The sequence below is a fragment of the Mauremys mutica genome, chromosome 24 (genome assembly GCF_020497125.1).
Source record: "Mauremys mutica isolate MM-2020 ecotype Southern chromosome 24, ASM2049712v1, whole genome shotgun sequence".
In the NCBI taxonomy this organism is placed as follows: Eukaryota; Metazoa; Chordata; order Testudines; family Geoemydidae; genus Mauremys; species Mauremys mutica.
The window spans coordinates 18144946-18163951 of NC_059095.1; the positions used below are offsets into that span (position 1 = coordinate 18144946).

Below are 19006 nucleotides of genomic sequence, written 5' to 3' on the forward strand. Positions count from 1 at the left end.
TAGCCAAACATTTTGCATGTTCTTTGGCCTGTAACTTTTATATTTCTGTAGAGTTTTCAAATAGAATAAATATAGAAAAATAAATACAGCAATTCAAAATGTCTGAATACTAAGCAAATGTCCACAGAAAGCATTTTATGCTGGGATAAATCGGGGAAAGGGTGGAGAGCCATTTTCAATCTTGGGTGCCCAAACTGTAGCATAAGTATCCAAATACCCTTTTTAGGCAACTAAGCCCCAATTTCTAGACCAGATATAGGACAGAGTGTCTTAACTTGGTTGTGCTCCTTCAAAAGCTGGGCTTTTAATCTTTTGTGTATAAATTTACTATATTTGGTGAGATTTCTATCTCAAAAGCCACAAACGTTAATTCAATTTGTCAGCCAATGTACAAGGAAAAAGAGCACATTACCCTTTCCGGGAGCTATTTAACAGGTAACTGGTTGATAAATGTTATCTGACGTACAGTGGTTAAATATATAGTTATTTTGCATATACTAATAAATGTCAAGAATAGCAAATGCATTATTTCTGAAAAATGCAGCTGTAAATCAATCATTTGGCAGCATTTTATCTGTACTTAATTTGCGCAAAGACATATTTATTTGATTTTTGCTATACTTTATCTTTTTATTAAGTGAAGAATTTGAAATGAGCAATGACTTTACTGAGTTTTTTTGAGTGTCTGAAAACTAATTTGAGTGATTGGAAAACATCTACTGTGCTGAAAACCAGATTTAAAAAAAATCTGGAAATAGGAAACGTTTGGCTCTCTTTATTCCTGTTCCTAATGTTATGCTGCACAAGACAAAATAACTAACAATGATTACAAATCGTAGGGGATGACCTAGGAATGCAAGCTACCCATCAAAGAACCCACAGCTGTTGTGCTCCCAAACCAGTTTGAATCAGTTATTTTGTTTCCATTTTCTTCAGAGGAAACGTACAACCTTTTAACAGCCTTTCTCCTTATGTTAACAAAGCCTACTGGCTCCCAAAGTTAGATGAATAGGTTTCTGGTGGGAGTTCAGTATTCTCCCAACGAATAAAACAGACTTCAAAATTTAATGGAGACCTCAGCCTTTCACTTCAAAACATTCTTGTTTCCGCTTGCTTACTTCCTACCCTTGGTTATGATGCATTAAGCCCCAAATGATGAAGCAAGGGGGTTCTGATTTGTTAACTCTAACTAAAAAACCCAAACACATAATATTAGAAAAACTGTCAGTAAATTGTGTGAGTTGGAAGACTGCAAGTGGTCCTGGCTAGTTCTAGTCATTGTTGGCAATTTACCTCCCTAAGGAAAAGAATTAGCTGTTAGTTTCAGACTGTGAAACTAATGGAGTTTTAATAAAAGTGGCTTAGCAGGGATGCATGCACCAAAAATAATTCTGAATTCTGTTTGCTTACTTTACTTAGAAAGCAAGCAGAACATATTTTTGGTCATTAACTTTTAAAACATTTTATCATGCCAACCTCCTGTGCATATGTGTCACCTCCATTTTATGCAAGCAATGTGTGCACCATAAAATACAGAGGACAGTCAGCAAGTTCATTAAGCTGAATATGCACATTCATTTAGGCCTGGTCTACACTAGGACTTTAATTCGAATTTAGCAGCGTTAATTCGAACTAACCGCTCAACCGTCCACACCAGGAAGCCATTTAATTCGAACTAGAGGGCTCTTTAGTTCGAATTTGGTACTCCACCCCGACAGGTGGAGTAACGCTAAATTCGACATGGCTAGCTCGAATTAGGCTAGGTGTGGATGCAAATCGAACTTAGTAGCTCCGGGAGCTATCCCACAGTGCACCACTCTGTTGACGCTCTGGACAGCAGTCGGAGCTTGGATTCTCTGACCAGCCACACAGGAAATGACCCGGGAAAATTTGAATTCATTTTCCTGTCTGGGCACTTTGAATCTGACGTCCTGGCTGGACATCGGGGCGAGCTCCGCAGCACCTGCAACGATGCAGAGCTCTCCAGCAGAGGAGTTCATGTTATCTGTGAATAGAAAGAGGGACCCAGCATAGACTGACTGGGAACTCTTCGATCTGATCGGTGTGTGGGGCGAGGAGTCTGTGCTTTCGGAGCTGCGCTCCAAAACAGGGAATGCGAAGACCTACGAGAAGGTCTCCAAAGCCATGAGAGACAGAGGATACAGGCGGGATGCAACGCAGCGCCGCGTGAAAATCAAGGACCCCAGACAAGGCTACCAAAAAATCAAAGCGGCAAACGGACGCTATGGAGCCTGCCACCACTGCCCCACCAGTGACCGTGGACTCTGACGATGGGACAGTGTCGACGGCCAGTTCCTCGGTGATGTTCGCGGACGGGGAAGATGAGGAAGGGTTTGTGGAGGACGAGGCAGGCGAGAGCGCTTACAATGCTGGTTTCCCCGACAGCCAGGATCTATTCATCACCGTCACGGAGATCCCCCAACAACCCTCCCCGGCCATTAACCCGGACCCTGAATCAGGGGAAGGAGCAGTCGGTAAGTGCTTTAACCATGTTAACTTTTATTCTTAATATAACAGGAATCTTAACTGTGTGAAAAGGAGGTCTCTCTAGATATGGGGATAGAACAGAAATCATCCTTGGAGATCTCCACGAAGCTCTCCTTGCGTTAATCGAAAAGCATCAGCAGGAGGTTCCTGGGGAGAGCTGCCTTATTGGGTGCTCCGTGGTAGCACAGTTTTCCGCGCAAGGCTTTCATGAGGTACTCAGGGAGCACTGCCTCCCCGAGCACGGCTGCATCGGGCCCTGGTTCGTGCTAGCTTTCACGCAGCATGCGCTCTCTATCTCCTTCAGTGACCCTCCTCAGGGTGATCTCGCTCGGAGACTCCTGCATCTAATTAGGGTAATTACTGTAATTTTACGCCTGGTCCAAAGTATTTTTAAAAAATCTACGGACAGACGGCATAGCACAGACTCAGCACGCAGCTGCGTGACGAGCGTAACGGAAAGCCAAAGAATATAATGAACGCTCATGGAGGGAGGGGGGAATGAGGACGCAAGGTATCCCACAGTTCCTGCTGTCTCCGAAAAGTATTTGCATTCTTGGATGAGCTCCAAATGCTTCTAGGGTCAAACACAGTGTCTGTGGTGGGTCAGGGCATATTTCGGCAATTTGCGCACACACCCCACCCACCACCAGAAGTGAAAACAATCCTCTGTTGACTCTTTTACATGTCACCCTATCTTTACTGAATGCAGCAGATAGACGCGATGGTGCAGCACTCAACACCAGCATCCTTGCTCCCCCCACGCTATGGATGGCTGATGGTACAAAAAGATGGAAATCCGTCCTCATCATCAGCCTATTGGCACATGGGGCAGTGCAAAAGGGCTGGTAACCATGCCGACTAGCATCAGTAAGGTCGATCAAGGGCGCCTGTCCCTAATTTTTGATGGCAGATGGTGCAATATGGCTGGTAACCGTCCTCATCATTGCAACAGGGGGCTGAGCTCCATCAGCCCCCACCCTTCATTGTAAATAAAAGATTCAATTGCCCCTGGACTAGCAGAGGGATGATAGGCTCCTTCATCCACACTCCTTAATGTCCTGCCTGGACTATCATTGCAGCTGGAGGCTTCCTTCCACTCATTTCTCACAAACAAGTCACTGTGTCTTATTCCTGCATTCTTTATTACTTCATCACACAAGTGGGGGGACAATGGTATGGTAGCACAGGAAGGCTGGGGTAAGAACGGAATGAACAGGCGGTGTTGTTGCAGGAGCACCCCCTGTGAATAGCATACAGCTCATAATTTATGCAGGATCGGACACAGAGCAGCTGTGCTCTCTGGTTCTATGATACAGTGGTTCTCTAGTACACTTGCCCATAATCTAGGCAGGACTGATTCTATTTTTAGATACCAAAAAGGAGGGATTGACTCAGGGAGTCATTCCCAATTTTTGCTTTTGCGCCCCTGGCTGCTCGGCCAGGGGCACTTATGACAGCACCAAATGGGGCAGTGCAAAAGGACAGGTAACCATGCCCATCTTATTACCATCTTATTACCAATTTATGGTATGGTAGATGGTACAATATGGCTGGTAACCATCTCTGCTGTCATGCAAAAGCAAAAGCATGCTGCTGTGTAGCGCTGCTGGCCCGCCTCTGTCAGCGGCATCTAGTACACATACGGTGACATACACAAAAGGCAAAACAGTGTCCATGGTTGCCACGCTATGGCGTATGCCAGGGCAATTCTGGGAAAACGGGCTTGAAATGATTGTCTGCCGTTGCTTTCCCGGAGGAAGGAATGACTGGCGACATTTACCCAGAATCCACCGCGAAAATTATTTCTGCCCCAGCAGGCACAGGGGTCTCAACCCAGAATTCACAGAGACAGCCTAGACTCAGTTAATTGTTCGCAAAAATGTATCTTTGCAAGGAATTCACTCCCTGTTTCCCATCTCACAGCTTCCACTGTCTCCAGACCTGCCACAGCATCCCCCTCGCAGAGGCTGGCAAAGATTAGGCGGAGAAAGAAAAAGACAAGGGACAAGATGTTCGATGAACGTATGGGCTGCTACCAAGCCGAGGCGGACCAGCAGAGCCAGTGGAGGGAGACCGTCTCTCTGTGCCAGCGCTCACACAGCGAACGGGAGGAGAGGTGGCGTGAGGAAGACAAGCGGGCGATTGAAACAATGCTTGGACTAGTGAGGGAGCAAACGGACATGCTCAGGCGCCTTGTGGATGTTCTGCAGGACCGCAGGAGGACAGAGACACCCTGCAGTGTATCTGCAACCGCACTCCCCCGCCACAAAGTCCCATACCCCCCTCACCGAAAATAATCAGGAGGAGGGGCGGCCGGGGACGTGAATACTGTCACTGCACCACAGCAGAGTGCTCAAGTACCCAAAAGCTCTCATACCCTACATTTGCCGAAGTCCTTCACTTCCAGACTCACAGTAGTCCCAATCCCAGTCCCATCCCCTAAGTGTCTACTTAATTAATAAAAATGCTTTGCTGTTAATTACTGTTTCTGTTATGTTTTTTCAAAGAAGACTGTGTTTGAATGGGGGGCGTGGGGAAGGGGGTGGTTAATTGCATAGGACAGTCACCTTTCCCAGGGTACAGACACGGGGGCAGGATCAGCAGCGGGTCACACACACGGTGCAGTCAGTAGGCACCCTGGTCGGTTTTTGGAGGTGGTTTCCAGGATCTGTGTGGGCGGGGGAGATGTGACTTTGCAGCGGGGGAGGGCGGTTACAGATCTTATACAGCGGTCCTTGTCCTGGACCGCTGAGTCACGCAGCTGAGGAATCTGTATCCGTCCTCCTCCACCACAAGGTCACATATCCGCCCGCACACAGAATTCCATAAAGAGGGATGGCAGGCTCCATTGAAAGAAGCATTCCGGCACTGCGGTCCGCTGTAGGAGCAGGAGCCTGTCATTCGTTGAGTTTAGAGGCGGTCTTTACATCACCGCACACCCTACCCAGCACAGCCTGCATCCCAGTTTCAACCCTTTCACGAAAAGTCATGAATAAAGAAACCTTTGTTAAGTAATAATGGGACATGTATTTTATTTTTACACGTGTGCTGGAAGTGGGGGTAACGGGGTGAACGGGGTATGTAACCGAAGAGGAGAGTCAACAGTAACTGCGTAAAGAAACAGGGGCAGGTTCAGCTTCTCTGTAAAGAAACTGAACAGTCACAGGTCACGCTGCTCGCTGCTCGCTGGTATTTGAAGAGTTCCTTGTCGCTGTCCCAGGCGCCTGTATAGGGCTTCATGAGCAAGTGCATTAGCGGGCAGGCTGGGTCCCCGAGGATCACTATAGGCAAATGCACATCCACAACAGTTATTTCGTGGTCCGGGAAGAAACTACCTTCCTGCAGGCGTCTGAGCAGCCCACAGTTCCTGAAAACACACGCATCATGAACCTTGCCCGGCCACCCGACGTTGATGTTTGTAAAACGTCCCCTATGGTCCCCCGGTGCTTGCAGCACCATTGAAAAGTAGCCCAATTTCTCATCAGCTGACTGTGGAAGAGGTGGACGATAAAGTGCGAGGAGGAGAAAACGGCGATGATCGCAGCGGGCTCCGTGCTTGCAGTGCTGTGGCGTCCGCGCTGTCACTGACCAGAAAAGTGCACGAACAGATTGTCCGCAGGCGCTTTCAAGGAGGGAGGGAGGGAGGTTGTGATTGACGGTTCAATGACGACACTTACCCAAAACCACCCTCGACACATTTCTCCCCCCCAGCAGGCATTGGGGTCTCTACCCAGCATTCCAATGGGCAGCGGGGACTGCGGGAACTGTGGGATAGCTTCCCACAGTGCACCGCTTCCAAAGTCGACGCTGGCCCCGTGAATGTGGACTCAGAAATTCGAATTAGTGTATTTAGTATGGATACACAAATTCGACTTCATAAGGTCGAATCCACAAATTCGAACTAAGTTGATTCGAAATAGTCTTGTAGTGTAGACAAGGCCTTAGGGAGTTAATCCTAGTAGAGCATAGCTTGAGTAACCAGTGTATGCACTGATGTGAGTCTAAGGGACAAGGAGTGAGAAGTTTGCCCCTCCACAGGCTGCAAACAGCAGTGTTGTCACTCTGTATTTGCTACTGCAGCATCAGGGCTGCCCAAGAACATTTTTGGATTATGCCAGTTAGGCTCTTCCATGGCCCTAGTCACATTTGTAGATGGAGAGTGAATCAGGATTTAAGCCAAAGGCCTCTTCTACACTTAGAAATTTGGCATTGAAACCACATTTTGATCGCCTGCCTCATAACATACCACATGTCTACACTGAATTGATGCCAATGGCACACAGGTGTTTACCCCACCATTTCGATTAGACTTGCTCAAATCAAGAGCAATCACCATGGCGTCTGGGGATGAAATGCTTGGTGTACAGATCAGACACTGGCTTAGAAACTGCACATCCCAGTGCAATCCCAGAATGCCTCCTGCCTTTTGCTCATTCAACTTCTCAACCATAACATTGCATTAATGTCAGCTTTTGGCAATGAATAATAACCTTCGTGATCTCTGGAGTCTGTGTAAACCCAGAAGCGGGGATTATACGTTCTATTCAATGACACAGAAATTTTATTCTCAGGCTATTTTCTTTTATCGGAAGAGCTGATAAGAAATACAATACGCTGTGATACAGGCAATATCATAATAAGCAATCAGGCCCCCATGGAACCTTTGTTAGACCTAAAGGTGAATCAAAATCTTATTCCCCCTGGATGGAGCAAGCAATTATAATACACTGTGAAATAAATGACAGCTCTGCAAGCTCACATACTGGTTGTGGGAAGGGAGTTTAGCTTACATGAAGATCAGAGGGCATTTTATAGACGTACTTGTGTGAGTGTGGTGAGGTGGAGAAAGGGCACCATTACAAGCAAAGCTTAGAAATCTGGGAACAACAGTCTTCCTATTGATGCCCCCATGAAAGACACATTAATAAGACAGAACAAAAATCAATGCAAATGGAACCAGACACACACAGCCCTTACAGAGCCTGGATGTGCTTTGAGGATTTTCTCCCTGCAGGTGGGTAATAAGGTAGGCAGACTTGTAGCCCGGCACTGGGAGAAATATAGAACCCATTAAGCTCAAGAACTACTCCAGCAATTTTGCATGAAGCTAGGATCTCTGTGGTTGACACCAAACATATAAATGAGTCACTGCTTTGTTCAAGTCCCTGTTCTTGACCCTTAGACATGAGAGGTAGTGCCTTACTCTGTGACTTGAGTAGAACTAGTTGGAGAAGGGTGATATTTCCTATGAGCACGAACTGCACTCTTGGCTAGTATAGTAATTTGTTGCCATGGGATTGGGTTTTGCAATCTTTGCTCATGGCAGCAAACACTCACACAAGTAATTCCATGGAAGCCAAGGGGGCTACTTGTATTGAGGAAAGTGTTCAGCAGCAGGAAGGCGCAACAATCTGGGAGATGCTATTTTTCTTTTAATTTGAAATTGATGTGTTGAAAGGAGTAAGAGAAATACAGACGTGTAGTAGGATATAGTGATGGTACAGAACATCTCTGTTGCTGTATTGTTGCAGTTCTGTGATTACAACAGAACATTTTTGATGGCATTAATAACACATCCTTCCCTGCAATGAGATAATATGCTCTACAGGCAGAAGGAAATGTTTGTAGGTGTTTTGTAGTCTTTTTGCAAATTTGGATTGTAGTACCAGATTGATAGAGGCCATGTCCCTAATTGAATCATTGAACTGGTACAGTATGGATAGTTGTGATGCAAGTTTCCTTCTTCCGCCTTCCAGTGTAGTTTAGCCCTAACCAAGAGAAATTGCCCGGAGAAGGTGGATTACTCTTCATGCCTCTCTAGTCCTTGGCTCCTACACTTAGGGAAATGGAGCCATCTGTGGTGGAGGTTATGCAGATACCTCTCTATTAGGAACTGGAATGATACTGACAACTCATCTCCTGTAGGCCACTGAAGATTTGATTTTTAGTAACTCCTGACTAGAGTTGCTGCTGTGTCAGTTCATAATTCATTATAATGTCCCCTCTGGACAGGAACAAGTCATTCTAAATTACTGTGTTTAGCATTTTGACACTACAGTGATGGGCATTTTACAACTATCCAATATTGAATTAGTCCACTGACCTAGAGGTGAGAGTCTTTTACTATACAGCTCTCCATTCAGTCCTTCAGTGAATCAGATTTATTTGTCTATGCAGTGGAGATAGCTTACAGAGTTCTGATACTCTCACAGTTTTACCCATTTTTAGAACCAAACTGAAATGGAAACTCTTTAACAGAGGAGAAATGGTCGGTCAACTTGCTGTTCTAGTACACATTTGGGCTCCATGGAGTTGTGAATGCTTGCCCCACAGCTCTTCTGCATAGCTCCAAACTCCTCTCCTCGATGGCAGAATCTTTGCAGTCACCTGCACAATTTTTTCCAGAGCTCATTTTCCCATTCTATGGATTTTTCTGTAGGAAAGGAGTACTTGCCCCCAAGGGATGATGTACCTAAGCCTTCACAGCAGGACCGCACTCTGCTTGCATAAAACTTTTTAAATCACTTCATTACACAATGTTAGATGTGCTATAGCTAAGTGAGCTATTGTGAATTATTGTTTTGAGTCAGGTTTAGACTAGATAATAGTTACATTCTATGTGAACACATGCTTTCTAAAGCCAACAAATCTGACTTACTATTAAAATACCCACTAATGGTCACATCTGTTACCTTGAGGTGTTTGCTATGTGCTTCCTGCACCTGTGCTAGTGGCATGGAGACAGTGGACCAAATGCTTCTCTATTATATTCTATTATATCACAGAAATGACATACTAAGGGCTTGTCTTCAGTGCAACAGTTAGCTCAAATTAGTGCACTCAAATTACTCCACAGCACGCCAGCTTCAATCCACCCCCTGATGGACCAAACTAGCTTGAGTTTAAAGCACTACTTAATGTGAGCTAGAGACTTGAGTGTGTGGACAGGAGTCAGGGTAGGGCAAAACTTGAGTTATATGTTGAGCTAACTCTGCAGTGAAGACATGCTCTTAGTATGTCACTTAGACTTGGAGAGTAAAAGTCTTTTGGGCTGGACTCCTCCCTGGTTTATGCTGACTTCTTCTGCGACAGAACTTCTGCTAACCCAATTCAAGTTGTACCCACCCCAGAGTGTGGTTTCAACAGTGCAGAGAGGCTTCAGTTTCCCTTCTGTCAGGGACCTGGATGTGTAGTCCCTAAACCTCGTGTTGCTGGCTTGGAAAGGAGCATGGCAAGGGCAGGTAGAAAATGTGTTATTTTTTGGTATCTTTAAAGCTGCTTTTGCTGTTGGAATCTTCAAAAGAAGGCAGCAGAGCAGTGCCCCCTTCCCCCCCACTCCCAGGGTGAATCAAGATGCTAGTGCATATTGTGCAGTTAGAGTGACATAAATGGCAGTTCTGTGCATGGACTGAGAGTAGTGTGCAAGAGATCTATAGTGTGGAGGAGATGAGATTCTTTCCCTTGGCTTGCAGGTGGGATTATTTTGATTTCTCACTATTTCTCTATTTATTGGAGAAACATGAAGTGCCGGACTGGGAGAAAACATGCATTCTGCACTCCTACAGAAAATAGCAGTCCTACAACATAATAAGTTGCTATTGCAATAGCTAGAATGCACTGGAGGACATTATGACAAAACCAAAATGAGTCCTATTGCATGTTTGAGTCCTATTGCATGCATTACGGGATGTTTCATGCTAAGATAGGTTTTCTGGAGGGTGGGCAGGGCCGGCTCCAGACCCCAGTGCGCCAAGCGCGCGCTTGGGGCGGCATTTTGCCGGCAGGGCGGCAGGCGGCTCCGGCAGACCTCCCGCAGGCACGACTGCGGAGGGTTCGCTGGTCCCGCGGCTTGGGTGGACCTTCCGCAGGCATGACTGCGGAAGGTCCGCTGGAGCCGCCTGCCGCCCTCCCAGCGCACCCTCCGCAGGCGCGTCTGCAAGAGGTCCCCCGCAGCTGCGGGACCGGCAGCGCGCCCCCTGCGGCATGCCGTCCTGCTTGGGGCGGCCAAATTCTTAGAGCCGCCCCTGAGGGTAGGGGACTATTTTAGTATCATGACACTCTTCTCTTACCCAGTTTTATCTTGTTTTGCTCATTGAACATTACTGAGAGGTATAGTTTTGGTAAGGACTGTTAGGCATTTGTATTAGTTTTCAAGCCCTTCTCACCTGCCTATGCTCTAGAAAAAAGCTCACAGGACAGCTTTCCTTCTGCTCCTTGCACACTGCAGGAATGTGTCAGCTGCAAGAGAGCTGCTAGCTTTCTCATTCCCACTCTCTCCGTGGGTGGGCGGAGTGCATTGCATCATGGCACACAATATATGCTTTACAACATTGTCATGAGACAGTGATGCTAATGTCTGCCAAACCAGCCACGCTTGAGAGGCCTCAGGGTTTGCTCCATACTGCGCTCTCTGTCCTAGTTAAATCCATTGATAAAGAGCTTTGGCATTAGAAACTTTAACTGTGATATTTCCTTTCCATGTACTTCACTTGCAAGTTCACTGTTGGGGCAAGGTTGTTGAACTCTTCTTTGTATTTAAAAAGAAAGCAGTACAGTGCTTCTGTTTGCCTGGAATTTCTAAGACAAAATTGCAGCCATCTTGGCTCCTAGTGGGAGCATAAATTTCTCATTGATTTGGAGATCTCTGCGTGTAGCCTCCACTGCATCAACTGTGATAGTGCTATACTGGCAGTGTCCTGATCTCCAGCATGGCACTATTTGCTGCTAACTAATGAGAGTTCTGCTCACTATGACAAATAGTGTTATTTGCCAGGGTAACACTTTTGCTTTAGGGGATTTAGCAGGATGAATTTACGGGGAGGGATCTGAAGCACTTGTGTGGGAAAGATTAGCCAGGCTGTAATCCAACTTGATTGCTGGCCAAAAAAGGTGGTTAATGACTACAGGGCAAGTAGCCTGAGACTATAGGAAGTGAAATTATCTAAAATTACAGAGAACAGAGTGTTTTTAAATGGATTTAACAAGTATTTGGCTTGGTCTTTAGCAAACGTTTTGTGGGTTTTTTTTTTCTTTAAAGTGAATCTTTTGAATGGTGAAAAGTGTCAAGTGGATTGCTCTGGAGACTGAAATCCTCTATCTATATAGCAGGTACGCCATAGGCTGTGATGGTGATAAGTTGCCCACAGTACTCCATCAGCATGCCTGAGTCCTGATCTGGTGGGGCCACCTGCATGGCTGATTTAGGAGCCTAAACTCCATTGGCTTTCAGACAGGAGAGCCTCTTAAATCACTTTTGAAAATGGGAATTAGGCTCAAGTCATTTTGGTGCTTTTGACAATTCTACTCATGGTTTATATTTAAAGTTGCTCTAGTTTAACTAAATATGTGATTTTTAAATTGGTGTACTTACGCCAGTGAAACCCCCCCGTCATGAACACTCTTAATTTGATTAATCCTGGCTGGTATCAGATTAGCTCAATTCAAAAAGAAATCAAGTTCAGCTACACCAATGTAAGGCAGGAAGTAACTGAACTGAGTGTTTTAAAGTTTCACTGGTTTAACTTTAAATCAGTTTTTGAGTTTTGGGTATGTCTACACTGCCGCTGGAGGTGTAATTTCCCACCTGGTTGGAGGTACACATGCTAGCGCTGATTGAACTAGCATGCTAATAATAGCAGTGGAGCAGTCCAGGAGGTAGCATGAGCTAGCTGCCTGGGTATGTGCCTAGGGTCTTGGACAGGATTCTACTTGGTTGGCTAGGCCATCCTGCTGTCTGCTTCACTGCAGCCACACCACTATTTTTAGGGCACTAACTGGATCAGAGCTAGTGCATGCACATCTAGCTGAGCTGCGAATTGCATCTCCAGCTGCAGTGTAGACACACTCATTGACAAGGCCCATGTCTTCTTCATGAGCATTCAGTGTTTGTGTTCTAGCAAAGACTACCAAGAGGGACAGGGCCATAACCAGGGCAGGGCGAGCAGGGCAGCCACCCAGGGTGCAAAGTCACAGGGGCGGAAAAATAGGGTAGTGTGGAGGGAACATATGGGTCACATGCCCTCTCCCTCCCCCCCATGTCTGCCTTCCATTTAGCACAGAGGTTTTCAAACTGGGGTGTGTGCCCAGGAGCTGGTGGATTGGAAAGTGATGCAAGCAGCCGGGCCTCTGGCTCTGTGCTGTGGGAGCCTGCTGGCTGCCCAGGAGCTCCCCCTGCCAAGCTCCCCAAACTGGACACTCCCCAGGCAGACCAGCTGCCATGCGATGCTCCCCAAGGCACTTGCTCACTGCTGCCCTGGTGCTACAGGAATTGGGAAAATCTCCTTTCACAGTTTGAAAACCTCTGTGCTAAAGGCAGAAATCTGGGGGGCACATGACCCTGAGTACCCCCTCTCTCCCGCATTGCCTGTAGGGGGCACAAATTATGCTTGCTTGCCCTGGGCACTGGAACGCCTAGCTACAGCTCTGAAGAAGGGTATAAATTGTGATGGGTGACATGTGAACAGGTGACATGCATAAGATAGATTGTTCCAAAACTTTCCTCCTCCTTAAAATTTGTCTTTAATCTTAACAGAAGTTCCAAATCTCTAAGATAGGACTGTGTTTAACAAACATAAAAGGGCTTTTCTCAGCTTGACCTCCTGTCTCTTTCTCAGCAAACTTCACTCCTCTCTCAGTCCTTAATATCCCTGACCTGGAGTCACAGCAACCCACTGGGTTTGCCTGCCAGCAGCATAGGCCTGCACCGTCCAATAGCACCTGACACCTGCTTATTATGGGGGTTTTGGTGCTGACATTTGTGGTCTGTTTTTCAGAGGCACTGAGCCATCCATAATTCCTATTCCTTTCTGTAGGAATTGTGGGAGTTTAGCACCTCTGAAAATTAGGCTGCTGTCATCTGCAATGAGACCACTTGGTCCATTTTGTATAGCTCATCAAACAGTTCATGTGATCAAATGGTATGAAACTTTACTGATCTGGATCCAATCCAAGTTGATGACCTAGAGATGAGTAACTCTGCATCTCATTACCAGTCTTCTAAACCTTCCAGGGTCCCAAATCATTAGCAAATCTGATACTTTTAGGGTTGAATTATATTTTTGTTGGTGCTAGAGAAGTAAAACAGGTGGAGTTCTGCTTTATAATCTTCTCCATCAAATAATAGTCTAACATATGTTGTTTTACAGTAAGTAACAGTAAGCATAGCTTTAACTTTTCAGTGTTTGGTTAGATAGTCATGGATAATTTAAATCAGCACAGCTTGTATGGTTGTAATTTGTACCTCATTATTTGAAGGAAACAGAATACCTCTGAAAAATATTAAAGTAAGTGATAATCCCTCCTGTTATGAAGAAGCGGGTAATTGAAGCTCCATGTTTCTGTTAGCTGTTGGAACTGTTCCAGTATTTCCACTTCGCGCTGATGCTGGGTCACAGAGTTCTTGTAAGAAAAGACAAAAATTGCTATCTCTAAAGAAAATTAGACAGTCTTGCAATTGAATTTTTTGATGGGCCCAGCTGGCTGGAAGCGTGCCTGCTCCATGAGATGCCATGCTATCAGGTTGAGTGTGAACAATTAAATATGAAAACACAGGATAGTGTATGCATAGCTTTTCTCCTCAGATGTTCTGAATTTTCCTTAAAAGCTTAGCCCAGTGTTTGGGCTTGTGCCGTAATACAGTGAGTACCCTATGAGCTCACATATAGATGACCGCTGATTTACACAGGTGTGAGATCAAAATCAGGCCTCCAATATCTTGCAAATAATAGTCTTTAAGATGTCTGAATGATACATTTGGTAAATCAGGTTTGATAGAATTCTTTAAGAGACTGTTCTATTTATAGAAGTAAATCTTATGAATTTCAATTGCAGCTATGTTGCACACAGTAGGTCAGAGTATAGGCCCACCAAGTTATGGTAAGCTTTTCAAACCATATACATAAAATATCTCTAAATTAGTCTAAAAGGAAATTCTTTTTTGTTTGCATCTTGGATATAATTGACACTTGCACCCATAATTTTGACTTGGATTTTTTCGTGGTGCCAGGAACAGGGGGGATTTAGTTAACCATGATTTAAATTTGAACTAGGATCTGGAGTAAAGAGTTATCTTTCCACAGGCTATGCTCGTTCTATGAACATTTTTAGAAGAAACAAAATAATGGTTTTCTTTTCCTGAAAACAGATGGTGCTATGACTATATTACTGTTAGCACATCCTACAGGCATTGGGACAAGGATTTCAGTGCCCCAGTGTACTATTGTCTGAATGATCCTTAACCTTGAGGGGAAGACAAGATGGATTGTGTGTAAATAAAACAAATGAACAAAGGGGGCCCCATGCAATGTCCAACTTGTATTCTACAGCATTACTTGTTCCTCAGCTGAATGACAAATGCAGTGAAGGAGAGACACAGGGTAATGACTGCTCCAGGATCTTCAGCCATTCATTTCTTTATCATAGTGGAATAACTAGGGCTGCTGTTGCTGAACATGTCACTACACTATCACCATCAACTGATGAAACTCATGTAATGGATGAGGATGGATATAAGTGTTTAGCTCCTGTCAACAGATATGGACCAAAGACCAGAGAAACTACTGAAACTGTAAAGAGATTCTATTTTTAATAACTGACAGCTGTTCGCTCAACTGCCTAGGGATAGCATGCTTAGAGGATGACACAATTAGATGTTGCAAATACCACCATTCCTTTTTTGTTTACTATAGTCTCTTAGGGTATGACTCCACTGCAATGTAAACCCAGGGTTAGTGTGACTCAAGTAAGCTGTGACCTATACTAGGAAACCTTAGGTTTGAGCATCTACATTGTATTTTAACCCTATGTTAAGACTTTTCTAACCTATGCTCAAACCTAGGGCTCTGGCATCCACACTGCAGTGTGAAGACCAGAGTCAAAGTAACCATATTCCAGAGTCCGTAGCACCGTTTCCACCATCCCTGCTGAAATGTGGCCACTCTAGCCCTAGGACTGTGGTCCAATGTAGCAAAACTTTACTTCTCACCCTGCACATTACAGGAAGTTTGAACAGCCCATCAACACAGCCTGCCGAGCAGTCATTTTGGTCTGTGCACTCCCACCAATCAGAGACAGCAACAAGGAGGAGGTGCCTTTTGACAAACTTGCTTGCACTTTCACTCTTATGGGAAGAAACTGGCAGAGCATCCGTGAGGCACTGTGAACATTGTGGTGGTGCTTTCTGTCCCACCAAAGGTACCTGACGGATTTCCTGATGGTGCTTCAGGAGGAGGAAGAGGAGGCAGGAGTACCCTGGTATTGCAGACTCTCACAGGTTGATGCTGCTGAGCAGAATTGGCATAGCCACTGATGCTCCCTACTATGCCCTCATGCGGACCTGGGATGACCAGCAGTGAGTCCAGAACTTTCTTATGAAGAAGGCCACATTTCTGGAGCTTTGTGAGCAGCTTGCCCCCACCCTCCACTGTAAAGAGACACATCTGAGGTCACTCTTCCCAGTCCAAAAGCAAGTTGCTATAACTGTCTAGAAGCTGCTACCCCAGATGGCTACAGGTCTGTTGCCAAACAGTTTGGTGTAGGAAAGTTGACGGTAGGTAAAGTGGTGGCGGAGGTTTCTGAGGCCATCAGGTGTATGGTTTACCTCAAGGTGGTGGGCATTAAAAATATTCTAGAGGTAATCATTGGCTTTGAGAGAATGGGGTTTCCTGACTGTGATGGGTCTGTTGATAGGACTCATGTGTGCAAGGAGCACATGAGTACATAAATCACAAAGAGTACCACTCTATGCAGGCACTAGTGGACCACAGGGTCAGATTTATGAATGTCAAGTGGGCCCTACAGGAAGAGTTCATGGTGCCAGAGTTTTTTGCCCCCAGGAATCTACATTCATGGACAGGCTGGGACACTATTCCTACCAAATGACATGGACATAAATAGTGTTACTGTTCCCACTGTTCTGGGGGACCCCATGTACCCCCATTTGACTTGGTTTGTTACTGTACTCTGATTTGAGGCCCTGCAAAAAAAAATTGTTGCACTCTCGGCAGGTGTAGAATGGTTGTTGTGTGTGCTTTTGGCAGATTGAAATCACATTGGAGGTGTCTACAAACCCATTTGGATGCCAGTGTCATCTATACTGCCCGCATTACTGTGGCTTGCTGTGCTCTTCACAACCTTTGTGAAGCCAGAGGGAGCCATTTCCCCCCTGAACAGACCTATGACAGCCAGGGGTCACTGGATCGGTACCTCAGCCAGAAAGTACAGCTACCACTGTGGGAACTGATTGCACTGGGCAGAAGAAGTTGGGGTGCTTTGTGTTCTCACATTGTGGTCTTGCATGGCCAAATGGCAGAGGGGGAATAGTACCTGTATGAATGTGTTTGTGGGGGGAAAACTGGCTCATTTATTTTTGTGGGGGACAGAGCTTGGAGGGCAGGGGTGGGCTTGATTGCCATGCAATGCAAATCTGAATGACATGATGAATAATAAATTTGGTGGTGGGGGGGCACAATGGCTGCACCAATGGAATTTGCTGAAATGTGAATTGCTGTACCTAGCTAAACAGAGGAATACCTTTTCTTGTTTACTGATGTGTAATTGCTCTTGAACATGTTTTTAGCTGTATTACCTCAAATCATGAGTATGATATGATGCAGTGAGAGCAATAAACTTTCTTGAAAACATAACATGCTTTATTTATAAACATGTCTCCAAAACAGCAAATCACTCGTAGTCTTGGGCAGACCAACTTCAATTACAACACCACACACCCAAAAAGAAACAGCAGGAAATAGTTAATTGCCGACAAAATCTCCCAACTGCGTACGTGTCCCCTGGCCCCACATTCTCCTTTTCCTTCTTTACACATTTTCCCCTCACTTCATAGGTGCTGGAACTAGAGGTGCTGGGGGTGCTGCTGCACCCCCTGGCTTGAAGTGGTTTCTGTTATATACAAGGTTTATAGCTTGGTTCAATGGCTCTCAGCACCCCCCACTATACAAATTGTTCCAGCACCACTGCCTCACTTTGCGGTGGAGCAGAAGGTTGGAGGTTTCCACTGGAGAGGGGTGGAAGAAAGAAAGCTGCATAGTGCTTAGTAGCCCGGCCCAGCAGCTAATGAGTCCTGCATGCCTGGGCCGCCCTGACATGGAGTTGTTGTCCAAGCTCCTGCTGGGCTGAAGGTATGCTGCAGGGTGATTGTGCCATGGTGTGGGAGAGGCAGCAGGAGATGGGACTCTTGCTGTCATTATAGACAGCAGTTGTCTCTGAGCTCTGTCCTACTCCCTTAGCCGCCATTCCTGTTCCAGGAACTGCTTTGCAAGTGCCAGTTCCCTTGCTGAAATGTTGTCCTCCACCTGGGCAGCGAGCCTCAGCCTGTCAGCTCGCCGTTGTTCTAGTCTTTCTTCTCTCTTTTTCTGTTACTGGACCTGCTTGTCTGCACTCTCAAGAACATGGACATAACTTCACCAGTTCCTTTTGGAATGGTCCATGATGGTATGTTGGGCCCAGGATCAAGTTCCTAAGGAACAGCAGGCAGAATAGGACAAGTGTCCTGAAATACGAGTCTCAAGGACATAAATCTAGCTGCCCTAAATTGAGCTGAAGGGGATGCTCCAGTCCTCTCACCATCTCTGGATACAGCCTTGTTCATCACAGTTACAGAAGTCCAGAGACAATGGTAAGTCTAAAATTATAACCTCTATTCTGTTTTATAAAAAAAATCATAACTAATTGCCATATGGGTGAAGGTGTATAGTGCCCTTGTGGCAAAAGGCTTTTTCTGTCATTTCAGGCCTTTTGTATTTTGGGATACATAACAGTTCTTGTGGTGCCCTCTTTGCAGAGGGAGATGTTATTGCAAGCTGCTGAAGGGAAACCTGCAGTGTCTGCAGTTGAATTATTCAAACAAACAGTGACTGAAGAGCACGTTTGTGAGTGGAGTGAACTAGTCCTCTCTACAGGTGGGCCTGGAAAATATGCCCTTCCCCACAGGGTGACTAGCTATCTGGAGTTCCTGCTTTAGGAGCAGTTTGCAGCCATCAGCAGCTAGGATTGGAATCTATGTTGGAATTAACATGTTGCAGCGTTAGCTTACACTGTTATTGCTGCATACAAACATGCTGAAATCTTCAGCTTTCCTCCACCTGGCATAGTTCTGGGGAAAAAACAGATACCACACTTTTACTTTGGAGAAATGATTTTGCGACCTGCAGACTGCATGTATTATCTCTAACTGAAATGCATTTGATTTGGAAATAAAATACCATTTCCCAAACTCATACACTCAATTCACTGTTTACAAGCAGCTGCATAGACCCAGGAGGAGTGATTGCAGAGTTGCAAATTTCTAATTACTGAAAGGAAAATGACAATGACCCTAGCAAACCTCTGACTTAACAGTTAAAATAACCTGTACAGCTGTTTATGAATGTTTGAAATTCCTAGTCACCATTTTGAACTCAACATGGGGTTGGGTGGTGGGGGAGATGCCTAGGTGTTGTGATACAATCCACCTTTATTGGCCAAACACTTACCATTTTTG

At 45.5% G+C, this 19006-nt stretch overlaps 1 long non-coding RNA gene across 1 annotated transcript in view; it reads left to right on the top strand.

Annotated features, from left to right (window-relative positions):
* LOC123355701 overlaps positions 1-16826 on the top strand; it is a 29163-nt gene extending 12337 nt beyond the window's left edge. The window contains exon 3 of the long non-coding RNA XR_006575177.1: positions 15505-16826. This is a non-coding gene — a long non-coding RNA (uncharacterized LOC123355701). The remainder of the gene's footprint in view (positions 1-15504) is intronic.
* Positions 16827-19006: the final 2180 nt, after the last annotated feature.